Source organism: Furipterus horrens, unplaced genomic scaffold (assembly GCF_987537825.1).
Source record: "Furipterus horrens unplaced genomic scaffold, mFurHor1.1.pri manual_scaffold_9, whole genome shotgun sequence".
In the NCBI taxonomy this organism is placed as follows: Eukaryota; Metazoa; Chordata; class Mammalia; order Chiroptera; family Furipteridae; genus Furipterus; species Furipterus horrens.
Genome location: NW_028327179.1, coordinates 22966718 through 22985262, shown reverse-complemented (window position 1 = coordinate 22985262; position 18545 = coordinate 22966718). Strand labels below are relative to the sequence as shown.

Sequence of the window (18545 nt, the reverse complement as noted above, 5' to 3'; positions counted from 1 at the left end):
TAAACAGCACCCGATGCACTGTGGAGTGAAAATGTAAGAAATATCTTATGTTGTACTCTAAGCTTTTAATTTTTTGTTTACAAACAGAACAGTGTTACACAGGCAGTCCAGTCCTGATTATAAGGTAGGGAGAAATGATACAGTACTGCCAAAAAGAATTAGGATTGTAGAAAATGAAGGGGAAAGTAGCAAAGCTATGTTTTGTGAAAATTCACTGGTGCTGTTTACATTGGAACCCAAAAACCCTATAAAATAAAAGAAAAACCTTCAATTCTTATCCACAGGCAAAGACTTAACTTCTACCAATCATATATGAACAAATCAACATAATTCCTACTTGTAAAGCCAACAGTTATTTGTAATGAAGATAACCAAAAGAAATTCACTTTGTTAGCAAGGTTTGGTTTTTTTTTTTTGTTTGTTCGTTTTTTTGGTGCCACAACTGAGTTTTTGGAGCCTTGATTCTTGTTACACACAAAATAAAGTAGCTTCCTGTGGAGCTTTCATATGTTAAATGTACCTGCACTAGTGACAGTCACTTAGAATGTTTATATTTATAGAAATGTGGATAATAAATACCAATAAACTACTTGAGGCACTAGGAGAACAGTGTTTGAGTTTTAATGCATTTCCACTATCACTGAAGCTTTTAATTAGGGGTGTGAAAACTTTGACAGCTGGGTTACATAGTCCTATAGCAGCTTGGTTCTGCTCCCGTGTGACAGAGGCACTGAAAGGTGTGTTCTGGGAAGACCTTTATTTTACCCTTCACTGGTATGAAATCATGGTGTATACTAGAAACATTACTAAATCCATAATAGATTCATAAAGCTTGCTGGGAAAAAGAAAAAAGGTGTATCAATTTAGATTTTCAGCCTTCCTGAATTTTTTATATACTTGTATAAAATAGTACTGTTTTACCTTTATTTGTGTGTGTGTGTGTGTGTGTGTGTGTGTGTGTGTGTTGAAACTTATTTTGTAGCCTAGGAATTAGGTGAGCAAGTCCATGTTAAGTTTTTTATGTTTAGCAAACAATGAAAAAGAGAAAATGATGTTAACATCATACCAGCTTTTATTTGCATAAAGTATATTTTCAATTACAAAACTCACTGTAAGGTTTTCCAAGTTGCTAAATTCAAGATCCTTACCACCTCTTCCATTTGTTAGTACCATTAGGATAATAGAATGAGTCTCAAAAAAAAAAAGCCTGAAGAGTTTAGACAGTGTTTTTATATCTAATTTTTTATTACAGTACACCTTTTCTAAAGTGTATTTCTAACATATATTTAAGGTTATTAAGTTCAATACCAAATATTAATTAAGGACTGGACAAATCCAATTTCAAATTACTATCAAAAGCAACATTAAGTTAACAAAAAACAAAATCCTTTGCATACTTAAGAGACTTAAAAGTTCAATGTCCAGAGTTGTTCCAAAATGGATTATAAACATTTAAGGAGAAAAGGTATACTTTAATCATAAAAAATAAGTCATTGGAAGCTAAAAAGTAAAGTTATTAGTATAAACCTATGTATGTAGAGAAGGACTAGTCTGTAAAAAAATGATGGTTCTGAACTAAGGGAAAGGCATAGACTTAGAATGTTCTTGCTTGTACAAGGCATTTGACACTTAAAGAGTGTTTGATTAATTATACATGTTGACCTGGAAGGAGATCTTAGGTAGAATGTTTCAAGGTTCTATTTAATACAATTTCATCAGTAACACCAATACATGGTTTCATCACACACACAAAAATGTCTCTTTAACCTTTTCAGTGATATCGCATTTGACATTTAGCTACTACAATGTGGAATCAATTTAAAATTTAAATTTAGCAGAACATTCTGTAAGTGCATAGTGATTATGCTTGTGCAACATTGTGAATGTACTTAATGCCACTGAATTATACATCTAAAAATAGTTAAAGTGGTAAATTTTATGTATGTATTACCACTAAAAGAAATGTAGCAGAATATTAAATGTATATTTAGTTTCAAAATCAGCTAATAGTAGACGGAGAGCAATCTGGTTTAAAGACCAGATTTAATTACAAATTAAATTGAAGACTGGAGTATTGAACTAAATTAAAGCTTAAAATGAACTAACACAGCATGCTAATCTAATAAAAATATTAAAATGTATAACAATCAGTCCCAATTAACCACAGCTGAAGTATGTATCAAATTCTGTGTATGCAAGTCAGAAATGTACCTCCATGGGAGGATCTGTTAGGGGAATGTTAGGTGAACTATCTTAAAACAACAAACTTTGGGATCATATCAGGGTTCATATCCTGGTTCTCCCGCTATTACACATGTGGACCATTTGACATGTTCCTTGGAACTTCTCATGGTGTGAATGTTCTCGGGTAAAATGAAGACTCACATAGAATTTTGAGAAGTGTGAATGAAATAATGTAAGCTATTTAGCACATCACCAAACATTTGATAACTCAGTAAATGGTAGATATTATTGAATCAATATATGTTGAGAGGCAGTGTGATATAGTTGATAATGGCTATATAAGCCCAGGTTTGGGTCCTGAATCCACCACTTACTACTTTTATCTTGGATAATTTGTTTAACTGTTATCAGCCTTAGTTTCTTCATTGGAAAATTGGGGCATATACCTACCATTTCAGTTTAATTGGTTGAAAGGATTAAATGAAACAATATATGATACTTAGCAGAGTCCCTGACACATAGTAAACATTTAATTGATAGTTGTTATTAATAGCAAGAATATTTTCTGATGTGTATTTTTTTTTTTTTTTCACTGTGTGGTTGCCTCTCACTCGCGCCCCCAACTGGGGACTTGATGTGCAACCTAGTAATGTGCCCTGACTGGGAATCGAACTGGCAACACTTGGCTTGCAGGCCGATGCTCAATCCACTCAGCCACAGCAGCCAGAGCTGCTGTGTATTTTTTTTAAGTTACTTTAAAAGTACTATTACAGAAAAAGCTCTTTAAAAAATAATTTTTTTACAATTATAGTTGACATACATTATTATATTAGTATCTGGTGTACACCCCAATGATTAGACATTACAAAAGTGATCATACCGATAAATCTTACACCCATCTGACAACATACATTGCTATTAGAATTTAATCGGCTATATTACCTATGCTGTACTCTCCTTTCCCATGACTATTGTATAACAACCAATTTCTGCTTCCTAATCCCTTTGCCTTTTTAACCCTGCCCTCCAAGCCCTGTCTCATCTGGCAACTGTCAAAATGTTCTCTGTATCTATCTCTATTTCTATTCTGCTTATGTTTCTTGTTTTTTGCTTTGTTTAGATTCAATAGTTGGTATGTATTTATTGCCATTGTTAACATTTTTTTTTGTTTTTTTCTTCTTAAAGAAGACCATTCTATATTTCATATAATACTGGTTTAGTGGTGATGAACTCCTTTAGCTTTTTCTTGTTTGGGAAGCTCTTTGTCCTTTGATTCTAAATTATAGCTTTGCTGGATAAAGGAATCTTAGTTGTAGGTTCTTGCTTATATCTCTGAATATGCCTTCCCAATCCCTCTGGTCTGCAAAATTTTTGTTGAGAAATCAGCTGACAGTCTTATGGAAGTGCCCTTATAGGTAACTAACTGCTTTTCTCTTGCTGCTTTTAGGATTCTCTTTATTTTTATCCATTTGTATTTTAATTATGATATGTCTTGGTGTGGGCTTTTTTGGGTTCATCTTGTTTTAGGATTCTCTGGACTTCCTGAACTTGTTTGTCTATTTCTTTCATCAGGTTAGGGAAGAATCCAGTCATTATTTTGTCAAATAGATTTTCAATTCCTTGGTCTGTCTTCTCTTCCTCTCATGCCCATGATGTGAAATTTGGTATGCTTGAAGTTGTTCCAGAGACTCCATACATTATCCTCATTTTTTTCCATTTCTTTTTTCTTTTTGCTGTTTTTTTGCTTACTTATGTTCCAAATCATTAATTTGGTTCTTGACTTCTTCTACGCTACTGTTGATGCCTTGGAAATTATTCTTCATTTCAGTTAGTGTATCCTTAATTTCTGACTGGTCCTTTTTTATGCTGCTGAAGTTCTAAGTTCATTGAGCATCCTTATAACCAGTGTTTTGAAATCTGCATATAATAGATTGCTTGTGTCCATTTAGTTCTTTTTCTGGAGTTCTTGTCTTTTATTTGGGACATGTTTCTTTGTCTCATTTTGGCAGCCTCCCTGTGTTTGTTTCTGTGTATTAGGTAGAGCTGCTACCTCCCCCAGGTTTAGTAGAATGATGTAATGTGGTAAGTATTCTGTAGGGTCCAGTGGCATAGCCTCCCGAATCATCTAAGCTGGGTACTCAAGGTGTACTCCCTGTGTGGGCTCTGTAAACCCTCCTCCTGTAGTTGAGCCTTGATTGCTGTTGGCATGTCAATGGGAGGGACGTGCCCCCCTGGCCAATCAGCTGCAAGAATTGGCTGTGACCACTGACTTCTGACTACTGTGGGATCAGCGGTTCCAGGATCTGCCTCTGGAGGTGGTTGAGTGGTGTTGCTTCAACATGGTCTGAAGCTGTCCACTGGGTGCAATGGCTCTGGGGCATCCTGGGAGGTACAGAGCAAGGTCAGCTGCCACCTGTGTTCTGCCCAGGGCCACCCGGTATGAGCTACAAAGTGGTCTACAGATGGTTGCTACTTATGCTGGGCTTGGAGGTGCCCAGGCAGAGCCAAGCTGTGAACCGAGACCAGCTTCTGCTAGTACTGGGCCTGGGGCCACTTAGTGAAAGGCACAGGGCTCACTGAGGCCAAATGCTGCTTGTTTGAGAGATTTTAGGAAAAACTGAAGCATGATTTAAGACAGGCCATTTGTATGGAAAAGCCACTGAAAACAACTTGTGTTGGACCTGAAAGCTGGGTGATACAGGGCCTTGGGGAATCACCAGGGTGGGGCAAACAGTGTGAGCCAGGCTGATGGAGTCTCAAATATGCCACACACCTACCTGTTCTGTGAGGAAAGTGCTCATCAAAGGCACAATGGTCTCTGCCTGCACTCTGGTCTGGAGGAAAGCTGACCCCCTCAGTTCTTTCCCTGGTGCCAGACAATTAAGTTCTTCCCTGTATATCTCTGGTGCCTTTCAAGCTGCTACCCCAGTGTTGGTGCTCAGAGCGCATGAGTAAGTCCGTGCGGGCCCTTTAATGTCTGGGACTTTAGGAGCCCTGCATCTCACTCAGTCACACTCCCTTTGGATTTTACAGCCAGAAATTATGGGGGCGGACTTCTTTTCCTGGCACTGGAACCCTTTGCTGGAGAATCTGGTGTGCAGCTGCGACCCCTTGCTCCTCAGGGGGAACCTCTGCAGCCAAGTTATCCCTCCTGATTTTTATTCACTACATGTGGGTGTGTGGCCAGCCCCCATTCTGCATGTCCGCCCCTCATACCAATCTCTATGTAGCTTCTTCTTTAATTCCTTAGTTGTAAGATGTCCATTGAGGCAGATTTCGGGTGATTTTGAATGATGGTTGTTCTGTAGTATAGTTGTAATTTTGATGTGGTTGTGGAAGGAGGCAAGTACTGTGTTCACTTACACTGCCATCTTGACTAGAAGTCTCCAGAAAAAGCTCTTAATATGTTTGTTTGTTTGTTTGTTATTTTTAGTGCTCATGTGGCATGGCACAAAATGGGAGCATGGTGGAACTTGGGATAGACTAAACATGCTGAATTTTCTTGAAATATGGGTCATTTTCTTAAATTTCTAATGCACCACTCTATTTTAACAAAAATAATCTCACCTTCCCCTTTAAGGAACAAATGAAATTTAAAATCATGGCTATTTTCTGGTATAGATATAAAATAAGTCACTTTGCAGAAATTAAAAACCTAGAACTGTCTATACATTGTAATTCTTCAAATTGCCCCAAGATTGTTAGTAGTCAATTTACAAATTTTAAATAGTGATCTGTATACTGACCCTTCTTTGGAAATATTGTAGGGACATCTGACAGATGATGGTGGTGGCTTGTGTTTGTAGAGCAGGTATGTGTGCTGTGTTATTTTTTAATTACTTTCAGGTTTTGTTCTTTTAAAAATGTCTTCTGTTTCTGTTTTATTGGATTGAGATTACTCATATTAGGCACTGGGTTATAAACAAGTTGAATAGGAAAGCCTGGGTTATTATTAAAAAATAAACCCATACTTGGGGCCTCTCTCCCTTAGCTCTGTAATAAGAAAGAAATTAAAACAGTGCCAAAACAGAAGAATTACCTGCAGCATGGCCCCTTGCCCCATCTCCTCCTGTTTGAGGGCTAACTCAGGTAATGCAGCTTAGATATATACCTCATAAACTGTTTTCAAAGTGTGATCCCCGAACCAGAAGCATCATCATTACGAAAGAGCTTGGCTCAAAATGCAAGTTCATAGGCTTCACTCCAAACCTACAAATGTATACTCGGGGTTGGGCTCAGCAATCTGTTCTCACAAGCCCTCCAAGTGATTCTGATACTCACTAAAGTTAACCATTAAGTTAACAGAAAATCCAGTCATGTTTCATGCTTAAAAAAAAAAAAAAAAAAAAACTGAATTAAGTAAACTTTTAAATAATTTCAATATTATAAAAATTGAGGCTTTTAAAAAAAGTGCTTTTTCAAAAAGCACAATGTTTGCTTTATTTGCAGTTAGTTATCCAGTAAAACTTTCTTGAATGAACTTTAATCAATGCCAGCAGAAACACAATACACTTTAGGAGTCTCTCTTTTGTAAACTGAGCTACATGAATATTTTCCATAATCAAGAAGAATTTTTTTCTAGACATTTTTTTCCATTTTTACTTTGAGACCCAATCTTTGTACTATAATTGTTTCATGAAAAATTTAAGTTCATGCCGGCTGTGTTGGAAGACATCTGATATAAAATAGCCTCCTGCCATCTTATTGCAACTCTAAGTAATATCAATAAGAATACAAATATTTAAAAAATCTTAAATGCAGAAACTGAATATCTAAGCAACAAGGTATTAGAAAGCATGGCATCCAGTGGACCAACATATTTTTTAAATATTAAAACGAGATATGCTTGTTTCCCTTAATCTTTCATCTCTGTAGATGCTCCAAAATGGGTCAATGACAAAATGGAGTTCCCTAGAACAGCAGTTTTCAAACTGGCTATACTTCAGAATGGCTTAAGGAGCTTTATAAAATTCCTAGACTTTACCCCAGACATTTTAAATCAAATGTCTAGGAGATGGAGGTAGTACTTTATGATTCTAACTCTTCCTTAGTTTTAAACACACTTAGATCAGCCAGATTTAGAAACAATTCCTTCGTTGGAAATGATGGAGGGATTGTACTTTAGGAATGAAGGGATCATAAATAGAATTGGCATAGTGAAAATTTTCCTGGCTCTCTTTGATCCCTTTTCTTGTGTATGGTGGGTTTTTTTGTTTGTTTGTTTGTTTGTTTTTTAATCAGTTTGACATTGATGTCAAAACAACTAAGCTAAAAACATTGTCTGATCAAAGAATGTCTCAGATCAGATGGCTCCGGGCAAATTTGAGAGCGTCCAGGGGAAAGGCAATGATGTAGAAGAGATGCTTTTCCTTATGTTAACCTTGAATATAGTTTGTGCTAAGAAGCATAAGGTGTCATAGAAATTTACAAGTAGTTCTGCTCTCTTCACAAAAGATAGAGACCAATTAGAGATTTAGAGATAAAGTACTAACTTCTGCCTTCAGTGCTGCTTTTTCATAGTCCTCTAGGAAACTTTGAGTGTCACAGATTTCAGTGATCATAGCTGTTTTGGGACTACAGATATGATGAGGAAAAATAAAAGATATTTGACAGTAGCAACACCTGAAGAAAATGGGCCTTGTCAAATGGCCTAGACTAAACCCTGACACATTCGATTAATCAAATAAATAAAACACTTTGTCTCTCAGTTTAGTAGACAAAAATGGTCCTTCTTGCTCAATCTTTCAACAACTCCCATGCTAAAAACAGAGTGTTTGTTTTAACTTTTACAGAGAGAGGTTATATCATGATCTTGACATGCATTAGCTGTGTGACTAAATGCAAGTTACTTAATTTCTCTGAGCTTCACCCTTCTCACTTTGAAATGGTGATACTACCTCTCTTAAAGGGTTAGGTAATGAAAGGTTTGTAAGTCTTCTGGCATAGTTTTGGGCACACAGATCATTCAGTCAAGAAGTATTTAAGTGATTGCCTCATGCTGCTAGGTATTTGGGATACAGCAGTAAGCAAAACACAGATGGGTACTGTGTCTCTCTTCTACACCAGTAAGTCAGCTCCAGCAGGACAGGGAATTTATCCATTGTTGTATCCTTAGCTCTTAAAACACTGCATGCCATGCACATGCTAAACATCTACAGATATAATTAATGAATAAGTGAAGCTTAATTTTAATTGGGCAGCCAGACAAAAGTTAGTAAACAAAAAAAGTATAAAACATGAAAAGTGCTAAAAAGGGAACAAAAGGCTGAGAAATGGAAAGCAATAGGGATGACTTTCTTTCAATCAAATGATGGTAGAACATTTTTCTGATCTTTCTAAACAGCTATGGGAACACTAGAGAGAAAAGCATTTCAGGCAGAGGGAACATTGTATACAAAGGCCCTGACATGGAAGAATCACTCAGTGGAGTTGAGAACCAAGGTACACTAGTATGATTGGAACTTGTGAGCAAAGGAGAGAATGGCAGGATGTCAAATTGTAAGATCGGAGTAAAACATTTATCCAGTCTGACAATTGTGTCCTTAATGAGAATATTAATTTGCTTTTATTTAGTCTCCATATATTTAATTACAAATTACTGCTATTTTTGTTTAAATCTACCATAATATTTTTCCATGTTTTGCCATTTATGTTTCTTTTTAATGTCCTTTTTCCCTTTTTTTTGATTTATTAAGTATTTTTATCCCTCCCCCCTTTAACTTGCCATGAATTCTTTTATTATTTTTGTTGTTAGCATAATTATAACATACATTCTTGATTTACTGAAGCCTAATATAAATTATTACTTTACCACTTTCACTTCTTGAACAATACAAAAACATAAAATGTGTTAAAGTATATTTACTTCCCTTCGGATATATGGGCTATTATTGTTGTATATTTTGGCTTCGCACATTAAAAATCCTCCAAGACACGATTACTTATTTATTTAGTGCATATTTATCCTTTCTGCTCTCTATTTTTTGAGTCTCTTGATGTATAATTTGGGATTATTTCTCTTCTACTTGAAGAACTTTCTTTAGTATTTTCTCTAGTATTATTTTCTGGCAACAAACCTTTCCATTTTTGGTATCTGAAAATACTTATTTTTGCTTTTATTTTTAAAGGATATTTTCACTATGTGAAGAATTTAGGTAGGAAGTTTTGTTGTTTTTAGAGATTTAAAGAATATCCTATTGTCTTCTTGCTCCCATTGTTGTTGAGGGAAGGTTGGCTGTTAGTATAATTTTGGCTCTTATGCAGGTGGTATGTCTTTCATTCTCTGGTTGCTGGAAAGATTTTTCTATGTTCTGAGTTTTTGCATTTTGTCTGTATGTCTAGGGATGTTTTTCTTTGTATGTCCTGTGCTTGGGATTTGTAGCGCTTCTTGAATTTATGGCTTGAGTCCCCTGTCAGATAACACCAATATCTGATTACCTCTGAGTCTGTCTTCTGTTTTTTAAATCCTTGGCATTCTGTCCATTGATGTAATTTTCAGAGATTCTTCAGCAGTCTGAATGAGCCAGGACTCTCCTATATATGGTAATTTGTGGTCTGTATAATAATAAGCAAATGTTTATTTAAAACTTAGTATTGGAAAAGGGAAGGGTAGATTTTAACACAAATAAACGTGAGAGAATTGAAAATACTTTTCAAGCAGCAGCACTAAAATTTTGCCTCCTGGCTGCAGTGGGGAATTTTCAGGGAGCTCTGATTCAAAGGGAGGAGCCGCAGCAGCCACAGGTTTGTCCAGGTTCTGCCTTTGCTGGTTTCCTCTGACCCCATTTGTAACTGAAAGTCAGATAGATGAAGGGATGCTGCATCCTGGAAGTCACCAATAAATGTAAGTAGTAAGTGTTACCTCTTTAATTACACAGCCTCGCCGAAATGTTGATGGCCTGTGGTTGCACAGGTGTACTGTAATACTAAATTGTTCATGGCCACAACAGGATGTCATTGTCATTCCTTTCAAATTACAGAGCAGTAATTTGGTAATGTCTGAACACCTGGATTGGTACCGCCTTTAACCTGCAGTAAAAGGGAGAGGAATAGCTGAGTCTAGTTTTCTCTTTGTGAGATCTGACCCATGGCCCTCTGCCCCTTTTTAAAGATTGTATTTGTATATGTGCCTGTATGTATATATTTTAATTTTTTCAAAAGAGCTCCTTGAGGGAACTATTACATTTGCCATATTATGTACAACAGTGTGTGTGCTAAATGAATATTAAGTACTACTAATAATAATAGTAATTCATAGATGAGGCTTTTGGTGTTTAGTGTTTCAACTTGGTTTTGCAAATGTATTAGATTATTTCTTAGATGAGCTTGACTATTAGGAAATTCAACCATTGGAATCATGGTAAAAAAGTAGCACTTACATTTTTTTTCACTTTTAATTTTGGAACAATTTCAAGCTTGTAGAAAAGTTGCAAGAATTGTTTAAAAATTTTTTATATACACTTTCGCCAGGGACTTTATCCATGGTGGACAAGGTGTGCCAGTGATGTTCTTTATACGTGAGATGCAATCCAGGATCGCTGTGGTCCTTGGTTGTATCATTTACTCTGGAACCATTCCTCCTTTCCTTGACTTTCTCAGCCACGCCATTTTTGAAGGTTATTGGCCAGTTATTTTGGAAACTGGCCCTCAATTTGGGTTTATTTAACATGATCTCACAATTATATACAGGTCATGCAATCTTTGGACAAAACTTTACAAAAATGATGCTTTGCTTGTTTTTTTGCCCATAGTCAGGCGGCACAAGGTGTGAATTTTTATTATTTTTTCTATTACTGGTAATGTTTACTTTGATCACTTACATAAGATGGTATCTGTCTCTGAGGTTTCTCTACTTTATGGTTTTGTTTTTAGATTTTGAAGTCAGTGATTACTTAGGGGGAGAAGTTTTGAGACTGTAAATCCTCTTCCTCAGCACACATTCACCAATTAATTTTAGCATCCATTGCTATTTCTGGTCTGATTAATTATTATTATATTGATTGAAAAAATGTTAATTTTCTAATCCCTTCATTCCTTCTACATTATGAAGTATTAGACTGTAAGGAAGAGCTTTTTGTTCTCCCCACTTATTTATCTTTGTCATTGAGAATTCATGAGTTCCTATTTTATTCAACAAGTTGCAATTCAGTACAGTCAGCACTGTATAATGACATTTCTGTCAACGATGAACTGCATATACAACAGTGGTCCCATAGGATTATAATAAAAATGAGACATTCCTATTGTTTAGTGACATCTTAACATTGTAGCCCAATTGCTCATGTGTTTGGTGATGCTGGTTTAAACAAACCTACTGTGCTGCCAGTCCTATAAAAGTGCAGTGCATACAATTACAGCAGTAGGCTATACCATCTAGGTTTGTGTACCTGCAATCTATGACGTTTGAACAAGGACGAAATCCCCTAATGACACATTTCTCATTAAGCAGTGTATGACTGTACTTATTTTGATGCTCAAATTTCCCAGATGTGTCTAGTAGGAGCCCCTTCAGACTTTAACACGTATCCATCGTTCTTTGAGCACTTCCTTATTCTTTTCTTGTACTGAGCCTGGGATTAGCCATTTCTCCAAGACGCCCTGTTTCTTTTAGTAAAGTGCCATCTAGAAACCAAGATCTGGGTACAAGATGTGCTCATTTCAGGGATACTGCTGCTTCTAGACTCCTCTAGTGCACAAAGGAAATTTTCTTTCTTCCTTTCTTCCTTTCTTTTTCTTTCTTTCTTTCTTTCTTTCTTCCTTTCTTTTTTTCTTCCTTCCTTCCTTCCTTCCTTTCTTTCTCTTCCTTCCTTCCTTCCTTCCTTCCTTCCTTCCTTCCTTCCTTCCTTCCTTCCTTCCTTCCTTCCTTCCTTCCTTCCTTCCTTCCTTCCTTCCTTTCTGTCTTTCTCTCTTTCTTTCTTCACTGACAGTAAGAAATTGGGTTTTCATTATCGCAATATATTATTCACTGAATCTGCCTAAATGCAGCCGTCTTTCTAGGCTGCCTTCCTTCCCTCTTGGGCCCACCTAATGGCTTTTTCACTGAATAATAAGTATGGAGCAGAGGAAAGGATAGAAGGGAGGGGGAGATAACCTATTTTTAAATCTAAATTAAATCTGAATTAACATTGAAAAATACTTCTTGGTGGTTTTTTACGTATAGGTATTGTAGAAGTAAAGTTCCGTGAATGGAGTTTAATTTTTTTCAGATCTTGAATGTATATTCTATTATTTTGTCTTTATATATGCATTCACAGAACTCAATTGTAATAGGCATTAGGCATACAAAGACGAAGGAGACATAGTCTACAAAGAACTCAGCATTTGATAACACAAGTAGACATGTTTACAACTCCTATGATAGTATGATAACACTATAGAAGAGGAACATAAAGACATTCCAGGAGCGCAGAAAAGAGATGAATAGATTTGGCAGCTGAATGATTTTCTTCTCCATTAAGAGTATTAATCAACATACTAAAAGGTCTATTTCTAGGTCTCCTTCTGAATTGTCTTTTTCTTAATTTCCTTTTCCTTCTGCCCCAGTAGGACTGTGGAGACCAGAGAAGATTAGACAGGCCAGTCTCCTTTCATGGTCAGTATGGACTGCTCCTGAGCCACAGGAAACACGACAGGTCCTTAGAGTCCTGTGGTCCTGTTTCTTCCAGCTCCGAGGTGGGGGCTTTTGGCATATTTTGAGTGTAGCTTCTGAGTACAATGGATCAGAATATTTTTGCATTTAATACCATATAATTCTTTTGAAAGTTATATTTTTCAGTGATCTTAAAGCCACTATTACGAAATTTCTTATATTTTTAAATAATGTCAATCTTCTAGAATTTTTGTGCAAATGAAATGTGTTATTATATGTAGTTAAATGACTTCTAGATAAATCAATTCAATTTTTGTTATTTTAGGTAAAGCACTCTTAATTGTATAAAGTGTCTTTAAAACATGTTATTAGTTAAGCCTCTCAACAATGTGGAAATGTGGGCTGGTTTCATCTCTCTCCAATTAAAAGTTATTGCTCCATGGTTTCCAAGAAAGGACTTTAAGGTGCTTGGAGAAATTTGTTCAATTTTCCATGATGCAAGTAGAATAAATCAGTCCAGATAAATGAATCTTGACCTGTTCTCTGCCCCAAGTCATTTGAGAGATAAATGTGCCCCCTGCTCAAATGGAGTGCCAGATTCTGCCTCAGAAAGCCATCGTGCCTTCTTAGTACCGGCCTTCAAAAAACCAAGATGCTAAATTTTTAAGTATAATCAATTTGCAATGAAAAAAAATGTTCTCTGAGATTACAAAAAAGGCAATAGTAATGTAATTTATTTTTAGTAATTTAATTTAAAAATCCATTAAAGCTATCTCTCTCCCTGCATTGCCATAATTGGCAACTCTTTAATAATATATTAACCATATTACACCACTATTATATATTTTACAACATACAAATATTTCTTAAATTAAGTCCTAGTGTCACTTAGAACTACAGTCATCTGTCTATATTGATATGAAGTGTGGATACTGATCACATCTTGACGAGGATCTCCGGTCTGTTGAAAGCTGATTGAAACTTAGGGTGGAGTTAGCTTGAAAAGCCCATTGTAATTATATATCTTGGACACAGCACAGTGACACTTTCTTTATAGTTTACAAGTGCACAGAGCTCACAGGCAGTTTGTATAAACTCAAAATGTCTGAATAGCCATGTAAGAGACTGTACCTTGAGGGCATCTAGATCTCAGTTTTCAATTCATTTCTATATATCTAGCAACTGCCACAGTTACCACCTCGGAACTCTGTCTTGATGTAGGTACAATGAACTCTCATTGCTTACTTTTGGGTTGGATGGTTTTAAAACCAGAAAGGCACTAAGTATAGCATGCTCACCTTGTTTATTCTTTTAGAGCCTCCTTCTTATAAGTAGATAAGAGTTTTTGAAAATCTGTTTTCAAAGCTGTTAAAGGAAGATACTCTTCTGAGATTTCCTGCTTGGATTGCTTTAGTTAGTAGAATACTATGATAAGATATTTTCACAGTTATTTAATCAAGCATAATATTAAGCAAATTATAATACTAACCTTTTTATACAGAGTCTCAGGAAATAGGTGATAAGTATTATTATTTTGTGCTTAGTGATAGAAGCATTAAGGCTGACAGTAACAAGTGATTTTAAAAATAATGATTATGTTTCAGCTAACCTAGTCTTTGACAAGCATTTACAATTTTAGAAAACAGCAGTAATAATGATAGTGATAATATAACAGCAGGACAGACTTGCGTCTTTCATGCCCATGACTCTTGTGCAATGTGTGTAATTAACAATCATCGAAACCACTGGAGCAACATCCTGTAACATGGTTCAAAGGACCTTTGTCCTCAGATTTACTAGCTAATGATATTCTATAATGATCTGGTAAATCATTGAATTCTATTGATTCTTGTATATTTGGGAATATATACTTAAAAATAAAAATGCCTTACTGAGGGCTTGGAATTGGTACCTTTTCTTTTAAGCTCTTCGCAGTAAGCTCCCAACATGTTCTCAGCTTCTGTGGAATGCCTAGAATGTTTGCCTCTCAATAGATGAAATGAAGTGTCAACAACAGACTTTCATTTGGAAATCCAGCAATTTCACAAGCCTACTGAAATTATGTTCATCATTACACAACTACTGGTATAAGTATTACATAACAAAATCATGACTTATTGGTAAATCAATTCATTTGAACTTTTGTAACAAAGATCAAGAAACATAGCATATTCTGCATTTTTTTCTGCTAACAAATATCTAATGTGTTTTTAAATTATATATGAAATTATAATAAATGTCAAAGTTCTTTAAAAATATATATTATTAAGCAATAAAAGTTATATGAGATGTACCAGCTCACGATGGCAGTAAATATTACTGTTAAACTGAAATATGAAAGTCTGGCTGAGGATTTGTTGAGAATCCAGTCTGTAAAATATGTTTTCAAGGAAAATGACATATAAAAATGGTTGAATAATTGAAAGCATTTTGTTTTACTATGGTTTTAATTTAATTAAAACACAAGAATAAACCACTTGTTTATTACTTCCTTCCGAGATATTGTAAATGCAGCCACTTTTAAGGATGTTCCTAGCACAGAGATTCTCAAACTTTTCTGGTCTGTGACACTCATAGTATCAGTAATTTTTTCATGGTGACCTTAGGACAAAAGGAATACCTAATAATACATTTATTAAGTAGTTAGGCCCAAATTTAACAGTAGTATTGTAGTAGTAGTTCGTGTATTGTCTGAAAGATGCTGCTGTGCTTTCTTCAAAATTTAAAAATATTTCGTGATACTCCTGTGGGTTCACGGCAGCCAGCGCAGTTTGAGAAACGTGGTCTTAGCAGTATTAATGGCAAAACACTGGTTATGACTTATATGCTCATTAATTGGATGATGTTTAAATGATAGTGTGTCTGTATGATGTACAGCTATGTAAGAGTTAACAAGAATAAAGAGATCTGTATATCGATTTTAGAAAGGTCCTCAATACCCATCACTGAGTGACACTTGGAAATTTACAGAGGAATAGCTAAATGATACCATTTAAACACATGCATGTATATTGAAGCAAAACTTCATATATATATATATTTTACTATACTTATGCATATACATGCATACATGGATGCATAGAAAGAGGCCTAGAAAAATTTATCCCTGAATGATAAAAAAATATTTCTAAATGGATTATAAGGTTGAAGATAATTGTCAAGGGACCCTTTAGCTTTATCTGTAATGTTTGCAAGTTTTATATATATTAAATTATTTATTTATAATGTATATAATTAAGTTTATTTAAATTAATGTTATATATAAGTTAGTTAGGGTATGATATTTTTCTAACAGCTAACAGTGTAAGATAATACTATGTGAAGGCCTGGATCTACCTAAAATATTAACAGAAATAAATAAAAGTAAATATTGAAAAAAAGTCATCTAAAAATCACTTTAAAGATATATAGGCATAAACACATTCTTTTTTCCTTTATTCCTTAACCTATGAAAGCAAGATATGTTCTTTAAAATAATAATAACAATGCAACACAAATAAAAATGGTGGCAGTCTCAATTTCCTCTCTAATCCCAGTCTTAGAATACATATACCTCTGCATCTAAATTGATAGTTCTTTTTTCACTTTCTAACTATTCACATATGCCAATTTGCTGTTGTCACTTAACATGTTTTTGGGGATATTTCTAGGATGACCAACTGGTCCAGGTTGTTAGGGGAGCGTCCTTATTTTAACACCAAAAGTCCTGAGCAATGACCTTATCCCCAATCCTAGACAGAGCAAAAGGCTGGCTACCGCAGGTCTCCGTCAGCGTTTATACTTCTATATCTGTCTCACTTTTAATAGCTGCATAATAGTCCATAAAACAGTAATACCTCAATTACTAGCCACTGAGATTATCTTCAATTATTTTTGCTATTATAAACAATTAGATTTTAGTTTCTGTTTTGTAAATTATATTTGTTACGTATCAAGTATCTGAATCATTCTTGCCTAACTAGGTTCTTCTGACCTCAGGTTCACACATTTCTCTCCAACCTTGCCTACTCTGCAGTACTACAGGATCTTTCCTCTCTCCTCAGTCCATCTCCACGTTTTCCCTTAGTATGTTCCCCATACAGAAGTAGGTCTCTCGTACAAGGAGAGAAGGGGTTCACTTGTTCAGATCGACCGCCACAATTTCTCAGCACTATAACTTGCAAGCACACTGTTTCTGCTCTAGGGCTTTTGCTATAGCTCATTTCCGGTGTGCTGTCAGTACCGTACTCTCGCAGAGGCCTTTCCCACCCTCCCAATTTAAGAAGTCTCTCACGTAGGGATTCCAGGTAAAGCACAGGAGGCTGAGTGAAATTTCAGTTTTACATAAGCGATGGATACATTTTTTATAGCGGTATGTCCCAAATACTGCATAGGACATATCCATACTAAAAAACTATTTACTGTTTGTCTAAAATTCAAATGAACTCAGCTCCCTGTATTATTATTTACTAAGTCTGGCAATGCTATCTCTAGTTATTTCCTAATACAAAATGTTGTCATTTTCTCTTTGCACTCACCACTCTTGTTGACTTAGTTGTCTGTGTGTTTTGTGTCTGCCTTCCTCCATAGTAATATAGTGTCCATGATAGCTGGAACCACATACATCTTGCTCCTCACTGTAGTCCCAGGATCCAGGACATTGCCTAGTGTACGCTAGGTGTTCCTCACACTCTCTTCAGGGATGAATACATGTCTGTCAAAAACAAATTTCATTCTCAAGAGTAAAGAATTATTTAAGCTTTTTAAAAAATTTCAATTATAGTGGACAGTCACTATTAATGATTAGATATTTATATAACTTAGGAGGTGATCCCCCTGATATTTCCAGTACCCACATGGCACTATATACTTGTATAGTTATTACACTATTACTGTTTTCCTTACGCTGTACTATTCCTGTGACTGTTTTTTAAATACCAATTTGTACTTTGTAATCCCCTTCACCTTTTTTACCCAGCCCCCCAACTGCCTTCCCATTTGGCAGCCATCAGTTTCTACTCTGTATCTATGAGTCTGTTTCTGTTTTATTTATTTATTTTGTTTTTTAGATTCTACATATAAATAAAATCCTGTGGTATTTGTCTTCCTGTCTGACTTATTTCACTTAGCATAATATCTTCTAAGTAAATCCATGCTGTTGCAAATGGTAAGATTTCATTCTTTTTACGGCTGAGTCATATTTCAATGTGTATATGTGCCGCCTCTATCCAATTGTCTGTCAGTGGACACTTGGGCTGCTTCTATATCTTGACGATTATAAATAATGCTTCAATGAACATAGGGGTGCATATGTCTTTCTGAATTAGTGTTTTGGATTTCTTTGGATAAATACCCAGAGGTGGGATTGGTAGGTCATATAGTAGTTTCATTTTTATTTTTTTTTGAAGAACCTCTATACTGTTTTCTATAGTGGCTGCACTGATTTACAATTCCACCGACAACGCACGAGGGTTAACGGTACTGCATTTTAAATAGAAATATTCTCTACCTGTCTTGTATTTTGTAAGGAACCTCAACTTTCATGGATTTCTACTGTCACATAATTATAGACAGTGTGGTTTATCTTTTACTGTTCCTACCTGTGGCTTCAGAAGTTCTAGAATAAGAAAAAGAGTCATGTAATCAGTTACAGAAAGAAAATCTTTAAAAAGACAAGTCTAAAAAAACCCACCCAAACCCTATTATATTATTACATTTATTAATCTAGATGAAGGGAAGGAAGTTCCTATATTTTACCAATTCGTCGGCAGCCGTCCGTCTCGAGAGACGATGG

General features: G+C 35.5%; 1 pseudogene; it reads left to right on the top strand.

Annotated features, from left to right (window-relative positions):
• Positions 1 to 4995: 4995 nt before the first annotated feature.
• The window catches only part of LOC150001401 (endonuclease III-like protein 1 pseudogene), a 49069-nt pseudogene continuing 35519 nt past the window's right edge, over positions 4996 to 18545 (top strand).